General features: G+C 38.1%; 1 long non-coding RNA gene across 1 annotated transcript; it reads left to right on the top strand.

The window, feature by feature from the left end:
* The first annotated feature begins 244 nt into the window (after positions 1–244).
* LOC110358914 (uncharacterized) lies at positions 245–5,744 on the top strand. Its single transcript, XR_010474719.1, has 3 exons — positions 245–396; positions 5,008–5,100; positions 5,449–5,744. It is a non-coding gene; the product is annotated as an uncharacterized LOC110358914 (long non-coding RNA).
* Positions 5,745–12,239: the final 6,495 nt, after the last annotated feature.

Raw genomic sequence — 12,239 nt, 5'->3', positions numbered from 1 at the left:
TAAGCCAGTATTCCTGGGGGAAAGGGTTACATTTCACTCATAAATTAAATATCCAAATGGGCTGTCTTGGTTTCCACTGGGATAGAGTTAGTTTTTTTTCGTAAGAGCTGGTACTGTGCTGTGTTTTGGATTTAGGATGAGAAAAATGTTGAAAACACACTGATGTTTTAGTTGTTGCTAAGCAGTGTTTATACCAAGTCAAGGACTTTTCAACATCTTGTACTGCTTTACCAGTGAGAAGGCTGACGGTGCACAAGAAGCTGGGAGGGAACACAGCCAGGAAAGCTGACCCAAACTGGACAAATATCACATGATATCCCACTGAATATAAAACTAGGAGAAAAGCTAGCCAGGAGCCTACTGCTCAGGAACTGGCTGCACATCAGTGGGCAAGTGGTAAGCAATGACATTTTGAGTCACTTGTTTTGTATATTTTTTATTATTATTATTAAACTTTATTAGACTTATTATCATCATCATCCTTTCCTTTTCTGTCCTATTAAACTGTATTTATTTCAATACTATATGCCATTTTTCCTGTCCAGAAAGTCATGCACTAAATGAATTCAACAGACATTTTGGAGGCATGACACACAGACTAAGGAAATGATATCTGTGTGTATATATAAAAAGCCAGGAAGGGTGGTGGTGATTAATTGAAATGTACTTGAAGTGTGTGACCTGGGCATGACATAGATGGTATAGAAAAAGGGGTGAATATTGTCCTGTTTTCAGGTATGATAATTTTCTTCCTAGTAGCTGGTATAGTGCTGTGCCAGAACATGGGCTCAGACAGCAACCTTTGAACCGTAGTAAAAGCATTTTTTTTTTTTTTGTTTTGTCTCCTATCAATAAAGACAAGAAAAAATGCATGCTACATTCTTTAAGAATACTTTGCAAGTTTCTTCTCTGTATCTTTGACATTACTAAATTAAAATAACTTTGGCATTTCCATTGCTTTAATAACCTTTAAAACCACAATGGAAATTAAAAGAAAACAAGGGGAACATCCCTACAAAAGTTGATGACATATTGTACAAGGGACTTCAGTGAAAGAAAATTAAAATAAGTTGTTGGCTGTCAGACCTGACAGAAAATTGCACGAAGATATTGTGAACCTAAGATTTTTTGAAAACTAAACTCATCTCCTTTTGCATTTAAAAAAGGATACTGTTGTAGTCTTGGATATCACTGAATGACAGCAGTGGAAAAATGTAACTAAAAGTACATAGAAGGACATTTCTTTGCAACAGAAAAAAAAGACTGAAATTTAAAAAGAAGCTTGGAAATATTTGTCACCAATTGCTTCCATAGATCATAATAATGACTAGAACTATATAATATGAAGATACCAACACACTCCATTTCAATAAATTAATTTTAAGAGCAAAGTGCAATGCACTAAAATAAACAAATTAGAACTCTGGAAAACATTCAGAACAGCACATTGAAAGTTGAAACCTATAAGAAGTACATGTGAGCCAATATAAAAGCACAGAAGTTCCATGAGTTATTATGGATGAAAAGGAAAGTGAAGCTGGAGAAGAAGAAGTGAAAAAGAAGAGGTATGTTCAGGATTAATAACCCTTGATAAGAACTTACAACTGAAAAAAAAAAAAAAAAAATTAAAGTTAAGAAGACAAACTTTTTTTTTTTTTTACTTACATATCATAATTATTTTTTACTTTCTGTTAAATTCCTGTTTGATCTAAAATTCACTGTGGCCAGCCGTAGTTCTGATGAAAGAGAGAAATTTTCCTTTCTCATTGATTGCCAAGGATAGGTAACACTTCAACATTACTTGCACAACAGATATGAAGACAAAACATGTTTCTGACTTGTTTCAAGGCTATTGCTTCTCAAAATGACAAACAATGATATTAAAGGATTTTCAAAACAAGAAAACAATGTCTGGGCTTTTGTAGATGGTACAGTCATAAAAGTTTAGTGCAATGGTTTAAATAGAATTCCATCCAAAAAAGAAAAAAAAGCTTTACAATTATTTGTGTAACACTCTGTGTTGATTCTGTGTTGATAAGGGTGAGATTTAGAGGTAGTACAGAGTGGAATTGTGGCACTCATAAAGCTGCTGCATTGTGGATTAAGTGATGGCTTTGAGTCTTTCAGGAGAACAAACATTTTTGATTGGTAATAGTACCTGCTGTATTATTTGGATATTTGTTGAATGCTCTTTTTTATTTAAAGAGAACTGACAACAAAATAGTGGTTAACTCTCTGCTAAGACTGAATGTTTTCTTCAGTGAGTTTACTGATAACAGATAATATTTCATATGGTTGGTATAGGTCACTCTGGTTCCATGCAGATGATGCTTTACCTTGTGAGTTTAAAGCAGTAAGGTTTTGGGTTTTTTTTTTTCCCCCCAGCACCTTGTATTCAAGAAGTGATCATTTGTTCTTGTTAAAATATATATCTATGAATTGTGACTGGTTCAGAACCAAATGTCTCTATGATCCCTTAGTATACAAGCAGTTTTTATTCAGATCTTTCCACTGCTTTAAGTGATAAGTTTATTTAAGCATTGATGGTACAAAAAAACCTCTCGGTTGTAATGTATCTCCGGTGATAACTCTCATCAACAAACCACACTGTTCTTCCATGGCAAGCACACAGCAACCAAGTAACAAATCACAAACATCTGCCAAACCTACTGCTTTTCATTGCCGTATCGGGGTTTTTTTGTTTGTTTTTTGGAGTATGCTCTACTGTGAAATACAGCTGATCAGCTAATTTTGCTGATGTCTGGCTCCAGGCTGAGAAAAGGAGAATTTAAGATGAAATCAGACTGATTGGTGCATGGTAATAAATAGCTCTGGTACAAGAATGTTTTAAAATTGTCTTAAGTTTTCCCTGTGTTTCAATTCCAAATTTCTTTTATCCTTTCTATTTTTAATTGAAGCTATTTTTCTTCAAAACCAAAATAAATAATAAGATCATCAGTTTTATCAGATTTAGAGCTTTTGCAATTACTTTTGAAAATTCCAAATTATCTGCAAAAAGAACAAGGCAAAAAGAAGAGTAAGGGAAAGGAAAATGAAGCGCTGTGCCGAATAAAATGAAGAAAGATGGTGGATGACGGATAATTTTATTTGTTGTTTCTTTAATCTCCTGTTGAAAAAACTTACGCTGTCATTATTAGTTTTCTAAGTATAACCAGATAAGATAGTTGAAAATCAGTTGACGTCTTTGTCTTTTCCTTTGATGTTTTCAGGTTTCATTATGTGTTAATTAACTTGGAGTAATTTTAGACATTAGTTCCCAACATCTCCCATAGTGCTGTGGACCTCAAATTACAGGGAAAGAAGCTATTGAAATTACATTGGAACATCCCTTATTGTTCTAAATTAATAAAAGCAATGTCTTATAATACAATTACAATACAAGAAAAGAAAGAAAAGAAAAGAAAGGGAAATGTAAATTAATTTACTTTACATGCAAATGTAAAGAAATAAATGTTTCATTCATTGTGAATGAAACATATTGCTTATAACTCAGTAAAATTTAAGTGCAAAGAACGAACTCTGGAGTTTCTTTAGAGCAGGACTGCACTGCTTCATAACTAACCTTTCATCCCTGAGTCTTGGTCCATAGTAGTCACACTTGCCTTTTGGAGTAAACCAACTAGCTCTGTGTGAACTAAGTCCAGTTGTGGCTCTGAGATATTCAGTGCTCAATGGAAGTACAGATGAGACTGGACCCAGTTTGTCTGCCTTTTTCCTAAACAACTTTCCACTAATTTCTGGAGCAAATGTGGCATTGGCTTATACCATTTTCTCATGCCAAATCTTAAGGACATATAGAATGTATTATGAATAATAATTAATATTATTCCTTCAACTTTTTACATTCATGACAGAGAATCATATCCTTTGAAACCAATAGGAATTTCTATAAGAAGTTCAGGGCTCATAACTTAAGAATTATTTAGGAGGAGACAGGACTAGATTATTAATGTATGGTGAAGCTGTGAAAAGGCAAGGACTCCTGTAGGTTGTATCAAGAAAGTTAATTACATGAGAAATAGCAAGCATTGGTGAGATCTTACCTGAAATAAGATACATAATTCTGTCTAATAATGAGAAACATGAATCCAGACAAAAGCAGTTAGAGAGAATGCTATTATAATGAACAGGTAACTGGAAAGAAAAAGAGTATATGATGTATAGCTTATCAAAGAAACCTGGCACTGAATGTAATTGCTGTTTAAATTCACTAAGAGAGGAGACAGAAAGAGGGTAGAATGTGTGAGGGAAAGTAAAAGAGCTGTTTAAACTAAGATAAAGTAACAAAAAGTTACTTGATTGGATATGACAATATTAGCAGAAGAACTTAGGAGTATAACCTAAATGCAAGAAAAATTGGTTGCATCTTAGAATCTCAATATAAGAAATAAATGGCTGTTTTTTCTTGCAACAGATTTGTTCTTGTCAAAAATTTCATGCAACTTCCCGTGGAGCACTTTTGAAATTTTAGCAATAAAAAGTATACTGGCTGCAATAAGAGCAACTCTAGAGAGGTATATATGTTGGCTTATTTAGTAAAATAAAACTGAATATCAGAGAAACAGGTGACATTCGTGTTCCTTTAAAGTAGAAATAAAAAAATAAAAGTATGTGACAGGATTTTTTTCCTATATAGAACAACCCGAAATGAGAATAACTTACAAATCTTGCAGAAAAAAAAATCTTACCAAAGTACCAGCAAGCTGGGGTGGGGAAGGGATCAGGGGGCAGGGCCAGGGAGAGGGAGAGAAGAAGAAAAAAGGTCATAAAATATGTTGTTTTTTAAAGTAAGTTGAATAGACTGAGGTAACACATTTGCTTCATCAGCCAGACTGAATTGCCACATAACGAGTTTGGGGAACTATCATAATAAATCTTATTAAACGCTATAGCAAATAGTATCACAAAAATATCTAATATATTTTGTGATGACATGCAATTGGAAATTCTAACATCTTGGTTGTATCCATACCTTATATCTTTAAGTCATGAAGATATAAGACTGAAAGAGGTCTCACGTAGCCATCCAGTCCATAATTCTGGTCCAGGGCAGAATCATCTACACTTACAGCATTCCTGGTAAGTACTTTAAATTTGGTCATAAAGAAGTCTCATAATAGAAACTGTGCAGTCATTTACTCCCACGTATGCTATTGTTACTCTTAGGAAGTGTTTCCTAACACGTGACCTGAATCTTCCCTGCTTTGGTTTTAGTCCATTATTTCTAAACAATTCACTATAGACTTGCAGAACAGGTTGTGACCTTCCTTAGCTGCAGCAATCATTGTCTATCTGATGTCTGTTACCCTGTCCTCTTTCCTTCTCCTCCTCTTGGCCCTTCAGCCCATCCATTTCCTGTATTTAGGCTAAATATATGCCATTCTTTCACAAGTTCTCTGATCACTGAATCACCTTTTTCTTTTTCAGCTGAAAAATTTCCAGTGATTTTTTCTTCTTCTGTGTAAGATGCTACCCTAAGCAATGATATTTCCTGATTGAGGAGGTTGATAACAGCAATCAAGAAACATCAAATCCAGCATAGTTTTGCATATGAATAAGCATATGATAACTGAGACTTCTGAACAGATTTTGACAGTTGAATTCCAGAATGTCAGAATAAACATAAAAGGTTGAAGGAATAATGTTCATTATAATTAAATAAAATTTATTATGAATATAGAATAATATATTGGGAGGAACAATAGTGAGGCAAACCATTTGTCTTCCAGGCAAATATTTAAAAGCAGCTTCAAAGCAATCTCTGAACTTGCTACTACTTACACAGAATAACAAATTTCTCCAGTAGATGCGCCATATCCAGGTATTGATAATTTTGCTTCAGTTTTCTTATCTACACCTCTTTCCACAATTTAGATTTCATATACTTGATAAATATTTGCATTCCATGTCTGTCAAATCTATTATGCTTAATCTAGTGCTTAAATATTCTCATTCTGGTTTTTGGCATAATCCTTGAGCCTTTGTTTTTTTTCACAGGTGAATAAATTTGCCACCATTTCTGGTTAGCATGGACAGAACCAACTACAGAGTTGATAAAATTAAATTTATTACTACAGTTGCATCTGAAGAGCCCAACTTTTGCTACTAAGAACTAACAACACTGTTCCTCATACACAAAAAACCCTTACGAGAAAAAAGAAGATATATCCTTGTAAATTATTAAGATTAGGAAAAGGTTATTTTTTTGCTCAAAAGAGGGTAAAAATTGTAAATTACATAAACCTAGTTCAATCAACACATTAAAATTGGGATTTCAGCAGGAACTGATCTATCTGACCCTGAAAAGAGAGACAGGGTTCCACTGGATCATTTTCTCTCTTGATTGCTTTACATATGTGAAGTTGCATCGATTCCACACCTAACCAAAACTGCTTTGTCATACAATATTCAAGAAGATAAAGACATTTTGAAAACTTTTTTACAGTTAACAAAATACTCCACCAGGTGTAATCAGTCATCGATGTAGCGGACTCTGATATGTGTTTGTTATGCATCTGACAACTTTTTGACCTGCAAGTATTTCACGGTAGAATTTATGGACCAATCTGCTAGATGTACAGTGTATGTTCTGCTAAGGAACAGATAATGAAAGCTCAATAACCCTAAAAAGGTCTAATTCATTTCACAAGTTTTTCATGCTCTGAGTATGCTATGCAAATATTTACCATTAAACAGTGCTAGCACTGTGGATTGGAGAAAGATGTACACAGCTGATGCACCTGTAAGATTGTTTTGTGAATTGGGAAATTCTTTAATGCCTAATTCTTTCTGAAGTAGATAGTTTTACTGTCCACAGCAAAATTCACTGTATTAGGTTGATAGCTGTATTCAATATAAGTCTAATCAACTTTATGCAGTATATCTTGATCCAAATAATATTGCCATGGTTTGAGTTTTGCCTTTTAAAAATATTTTCATTGATGTACATATGCCAATTAAGTAGTTAAATTTGCTTCATAGAGGCCGATCCATAAACATCAGCTTTCAACTTGAATACTTTTACTTACTGTATGAATTTGACGTAAAATTCATATTCTTAGACTTTCATGATCCTGAGCTCTGGAGTATTTCTGTATTGTAATATATGTTAATCTGTTTGCCTCAACTTCATAAATTATTTCTCTGGTTACCTTTTTTTTTTCTTTCCCCCTCCCCAATTCTGTTTCTAATGTCTGAAATACAGTCTAGTCAGAGAGGAAAAATGTTTCTACCTATGTGACAGTACGCATTAAATGTTTCAGTTTGTATCTTTCTCTGGCACAGATGCCCTTTAAACCTTGCATTTCTTAACTTCAGACAAAGTTTGCCAATTAAGCAGCATAATTTCAAGGTATATTTTAGCATGATATTCCTGAGTTGTTAGCTAATTTTTATGTAAAAGTTTTAAAAGTTTGTGAAAAACATCATATCTCTCACAGTAAAACTCATAAACAGGTTCTGAACTCTGGAAATTCAGTAGCAGGAGAGAAACACCTAGCAGCTGATTTCATCAGTGGCTATGTTAACTAAATGTTTCCTCAGAAGGAATTTCTTGGAGCAGAGAAAAGTTACGACACATTCTGCAGCACCTCTCAGGCATTGGGATAAAATTTCATTTTAAACACCTAATTTATATACCTTCAGTGTTTCTTCATGTGAGGCATATTCTTAGGCTCCCATGGTAGCCAGTGGAATACACTTATGTTCAACTACTATTGTGGCATGGTGCATGTATTTTTCTAGGGGAAAAAGAATATAGAAAAGAGAGAGAAAAAAAATGTTTTCACAAGACTAGGAGAATTTATTTCTGTATGCTTTTGAAAGCCTTCTTTCCCACAAGCTGCAAACATCAGAAAAGCATTTTGCATAAAGAGATGTGAGGTGAATATGCAAGACATGTTTTATTCTTGTAAAAAGGTATAGCAAGACTGTTTGTTTGTCTTGTCTTGTCTGGTGACAGAAGATACAGAGAAGGCAGAGTTACTGAATGCCTTCTTTGTCTCTGTCTGCTCTGCCGGAAGCTGTCCCGAGGAGCCCCGTACTGCTGAGGCCCCAGAGGAAGTCAGGAAAATGGAGGAGTTTGCCTCGGTTGATGAGGACTGGGTTAGGGAGCAATTAGGCAATCTGGACATCCATAAATCCATGGGTCCAGATGGGATGCATCCACGAGTGCTGAGGGAGCTGGCTGAGGTCATTGCTGGACCGCTCTCCATCATCTTTGCCAAGTCCTGGGAAACGGGAGAGGTGCCTTAGGGCTGGAGGAAAGCAAATGTCACTCCAGTCTTCAAAAAGGGCAAGAAGGAGGACCGGGGTAACTATAGACTGGTCAGCCTCACCTCCACCCCTGGAAAACTGATGGAACAACTTGCTGCCATCTCAAGACATATCAAGGATAAGAGGGTCATTAGGGGCAGTCAACTTGGCTTCATCAAGGGGAAGTCGTGCATGACCAACCTCATTGACTTTTATGAGGACGTAACGAGTTGGATAGATGATGGCAGGAGGGTGAATGTGGTCTACCTTGACCTCAGTAAGGCATTTCCCATAGCATCCTTAGAGCTAAACTGCGGGAGTGCGGTCTGGACAATCGGGTAGTGAGTTGGACTGCAAAATGGATGAAGCGAAGAAGCCAGAGAGTCCTGGTCAATGGGGCGGAGTCTAGTTGGAGGCCTGTATCTAGTGAAGTGCCTCAAGGGTCAGTACTGGGGCCGGTATTATTCAGTATATTCGTCAATGATTTGGACAAGGGAATAGAGTGTACTATCAGCAGGTTCGCTGATGACACCAAGCTGGGAGGAGTGGCTGACACACCAGAAGGCTGTGCTGCCATCCCGCGAGACCTGGACAGGCTGGAGAGTTGAGCAGGGAAAAATTTAATGAAATGTAACAGGGGAAAGTGTAGAGTATTGCATCTGGGTAGGAACAACCCCAGGTTCCAGTGTAAGTTGGGGAATGACCTATTAGAGAGCAGTGTAGGGGAAAGGGACCTGGGGGTCCTGGTGAACAGCAGGATGACCATGAGCCAGCACTGTGCCCTTGTGGCCAGGAAGGCCAATGACATCCTGGGGCGTATTAGAAGGGGGGTGGTTAGTAGGTCGAGAGAGGTTCTCCTTCCCCTCTACTCTGCCCTGGTGAGACCACACCTGGAATATTGTGTTCAGTTCTGGGCCCCTCAGTTCAAGAAGGACAGGGAACTGCTGGAGAGAGTCCAGCGCAGAGCCACAAAGATGATTAAGGGAGTGGAGCATCTCCCATATGAGGAAAGGCTGAGGGAGCTGGGTCTCTAGCTTGGAGGAGACTGAGGGGTGACCTCATGAATGTTTATACATATATAAAGGGTGAGTGTCACGAGGATGAAGCTGGGCTCTTCTCAGTGACAACCAATGATAGGACAAGGGGTAATGGGTTCAAACTGGAACACAAGAGGTTCCACTTAAATTCGAGGAGAAACTTCTTCTCAGTCAGGGTAACAGAACACTGGAACAGGCTGCCCAGGGTGGCTGTGGAGTCTCTTACTTTGGAGACATTCAAAACCCACCTGGACACATTCCTGTGTAGCCTCATCTAAGTGTTCCTGCTCCGGCAGGGGGATTAGACTAGATGATCTTTTGAGATCCCTTCCAATCCTTAACATTCTGTGATTCTGTGATTTCTTATTTCTGTGTTAGACAAGAATGGTATCAGGAAAACATATGAGTAAAATAATTCAGATAGTGCAGATGTGCTTCTCTACTATTTATGAAGCAGATATTTCAAATGATATATGAAAAATTTTAACTTGTTATATCAGTGAACTGGGACATTAGCAGTGTGTTTGATGTGATGCTCTCTTCTGTCACAAGCAAGAGTTTCAGTACACCTTATAAAACTTCAGTTTGTGATAGTGCATGGAAAATATTCTGTGGATCAGTGTCTGTGACTACAGGGGGCTGGGGTTGACTCAGATTTCCTTACCAATCACATTACTATTACTGTCCTTAGTTTTTAATGTATGTTACCAGATATTTGACGGGAAAAAAGTCATTTCAAGCACTTGACAAGAGATTAAACAGCTACTGTTATAGATCAAATTTGATGTGATATGTCATTGAAACGTATTTGTGACACAGCCTGCTGAGACTCGTGCTAAAACCACGAAGCCTGTTGGTCCATTTAAATTCATCTCAGTTAACATTCCTTTGTCCATTAAAGGATGCTAACAAAGTTAATCTACTGAATGGTTATCATGCTTCACTGACTATCTGGATCCATTATATTTGCATATTTCTTAACATATTTCTGAGGGTGACTGAAACTTCTAATCACTTGCAAGGGAGAGAACAATGAGACTTTAAAAATGGGCTGTTGATGCAAAATGCAAGACATGACAGGTGGAACAAAGTGAAAAAGATGAGTGTTTTACTGGTTTGTCTCATCCCCCTTTTATAAAACTGTTTTATAAACTAAGACTTTACAATGATGTAAGGGGAAAAAAAAAAGCACTTTTGACTGCTTTTTCAGAGCTTAGAAGATTGTGATAGTTGTTTTTTTTCAATTTTGTAGTGGAATGAATCACAATACAAAAACAATTGCAGTCATGAAATTGCATTTAGCAGTGATTTTTCCTATGTCTTGGTTTCAATGGAAAATGAAGGTTTTACAACTGTACTTCAAAATTTTCAGATATAGTCAACAAAAGCTGGAGTTACCTTTATGCACGACATAGTGATGTGTAACTGATTCTGTTTTCTATATTCTGTTCCATAATGTAACAATTTCCTATTGACTCATTTAAAAATGCATTATCTCGATCCAATATTTTACGTACCCTGTTTGGAAGGCGGACAACAGAACAAAATCTTCATAATTTTTGGATTGTTACTGTTCACCCATCAGAAAAAAAAAAAAAAAAAAAAAGTATTTTGATATTTGGGTCTCTTCTTGATCAGACTTGCTATATAATATAGGTAAGCAGCACTTTCCCCAGGAAGGTTCATAGTCCAGTGAAAATTTAATTGATTTTGTCACAGAGCAAATTGCATTCAGAAGAAGAAACTGAGAAGCAACTGCCTTAAAACATTGTCTGGGACAATGATTAGAATCTTTTCATAAGAGTGAATATGTGATTGTGCATAAGGTGTCTCTTTCGTATCTGTTTTCACCTTAAGCCTAAGTTACCACATACCCCTTTATAGCCAAGAAAATTCACCGTAAAGTCTCCTGCGTAGATATACATACAATTGCACAAAAATTCCATAATGTATTTCAGCATCAGTAAAACAAAAAAATTATGGGAAAGCATTATATACTGTATGAAGTTATATGTAGGAAGTTGCTACAGGCTGCCTCCATGTATATATATATATAAAGATCTGATAGGGATGGACCTGATAGGGATGGACCTTCCAGTCAGCTGATCGGAGCCAGCCCAGCGAGAGCCGGAGCCGGCGGGGTTCAGCCGACCACGAGGTTCAGCCGAGATTAGGAAGCTCAGAGGGAAACGTACAGGGACAGCGTGATTCCCGTCGAGTCCCAATCCCTGCAGCCCCGGCAGCCATTGCGAGAGAGCGGCTGACGTGGCGGGCGGCGTTCCCACGGTGACGGCGACCACACCTTCTCCCCTTGGCTTGAAAAATCCTTTGGGGGGGCAGCCACTAGTCGCTGCCCACCAGGTGCAGGGAGGAGCAACCAGCTTGTGTAGCGGGTGAGTCCCACCCACACTGTGCCGCAGCAGCAGGTGTGGTAGCTTGTGCAGCAGGGTGCAGAGAGCTCTTGTCGCTTGTCAGCCCCTCTAACTTATTGCCAGCATCCCAGAGTGCTGACGACCATGGTCGCCTCCAGGAGGAGAGCTTGTCTCAAACAAACTGTGGCTACGCAGACTGAGGAGGTTCTGTCCTGAACGATGGCTGTTCAGGTCTCCGGCTGCAGGGAGTGCCAGAGCCTGCTGCTGCTGGGGGAGGGAGGCCAGCTCTCCACCTGTGTGAGGTGTGAGCAGGTGCAAGATCTGCTTGACATTGTTGTGAAACTTAAGGAGGAGGTTGAGAGATTGAGGACCATCAGGGAGTGCGAAAGGGAGATCGACTGGTGGAGTAACACCCTGACAGGCCAGTCGGAAAGGTCCCAGGGAGGTACCCCCCAAAAGGAGATGGACCTCCTGCCCTCTCGGACAGAGGTGGAAGTCCTGAGATGGCCCCGCCCTTGTTGCTGTCGGGCAGAGGTAGGGGACCTAAAAGACGACG

The sequence above is a fragment of the Columba livia genome, chromosome 1 (assembly GCF_036013475.1).
Source record: "Columba livia isolate bColLiv1 breed racing homer chromosome 1, bColLiv1.pat.W.v2, whole genome shotgun sequence".
In the NCBI taxonomy this organism is placed as follows: domain Eukaryota; kingdom Metazoa; phylum Chordata; class Aves; order Columbiformes; family Columbidae; genus Columba; species Columba livia.
This window is presented reverse-complemented; position numbering and strand designations above follow the sequence as displayed.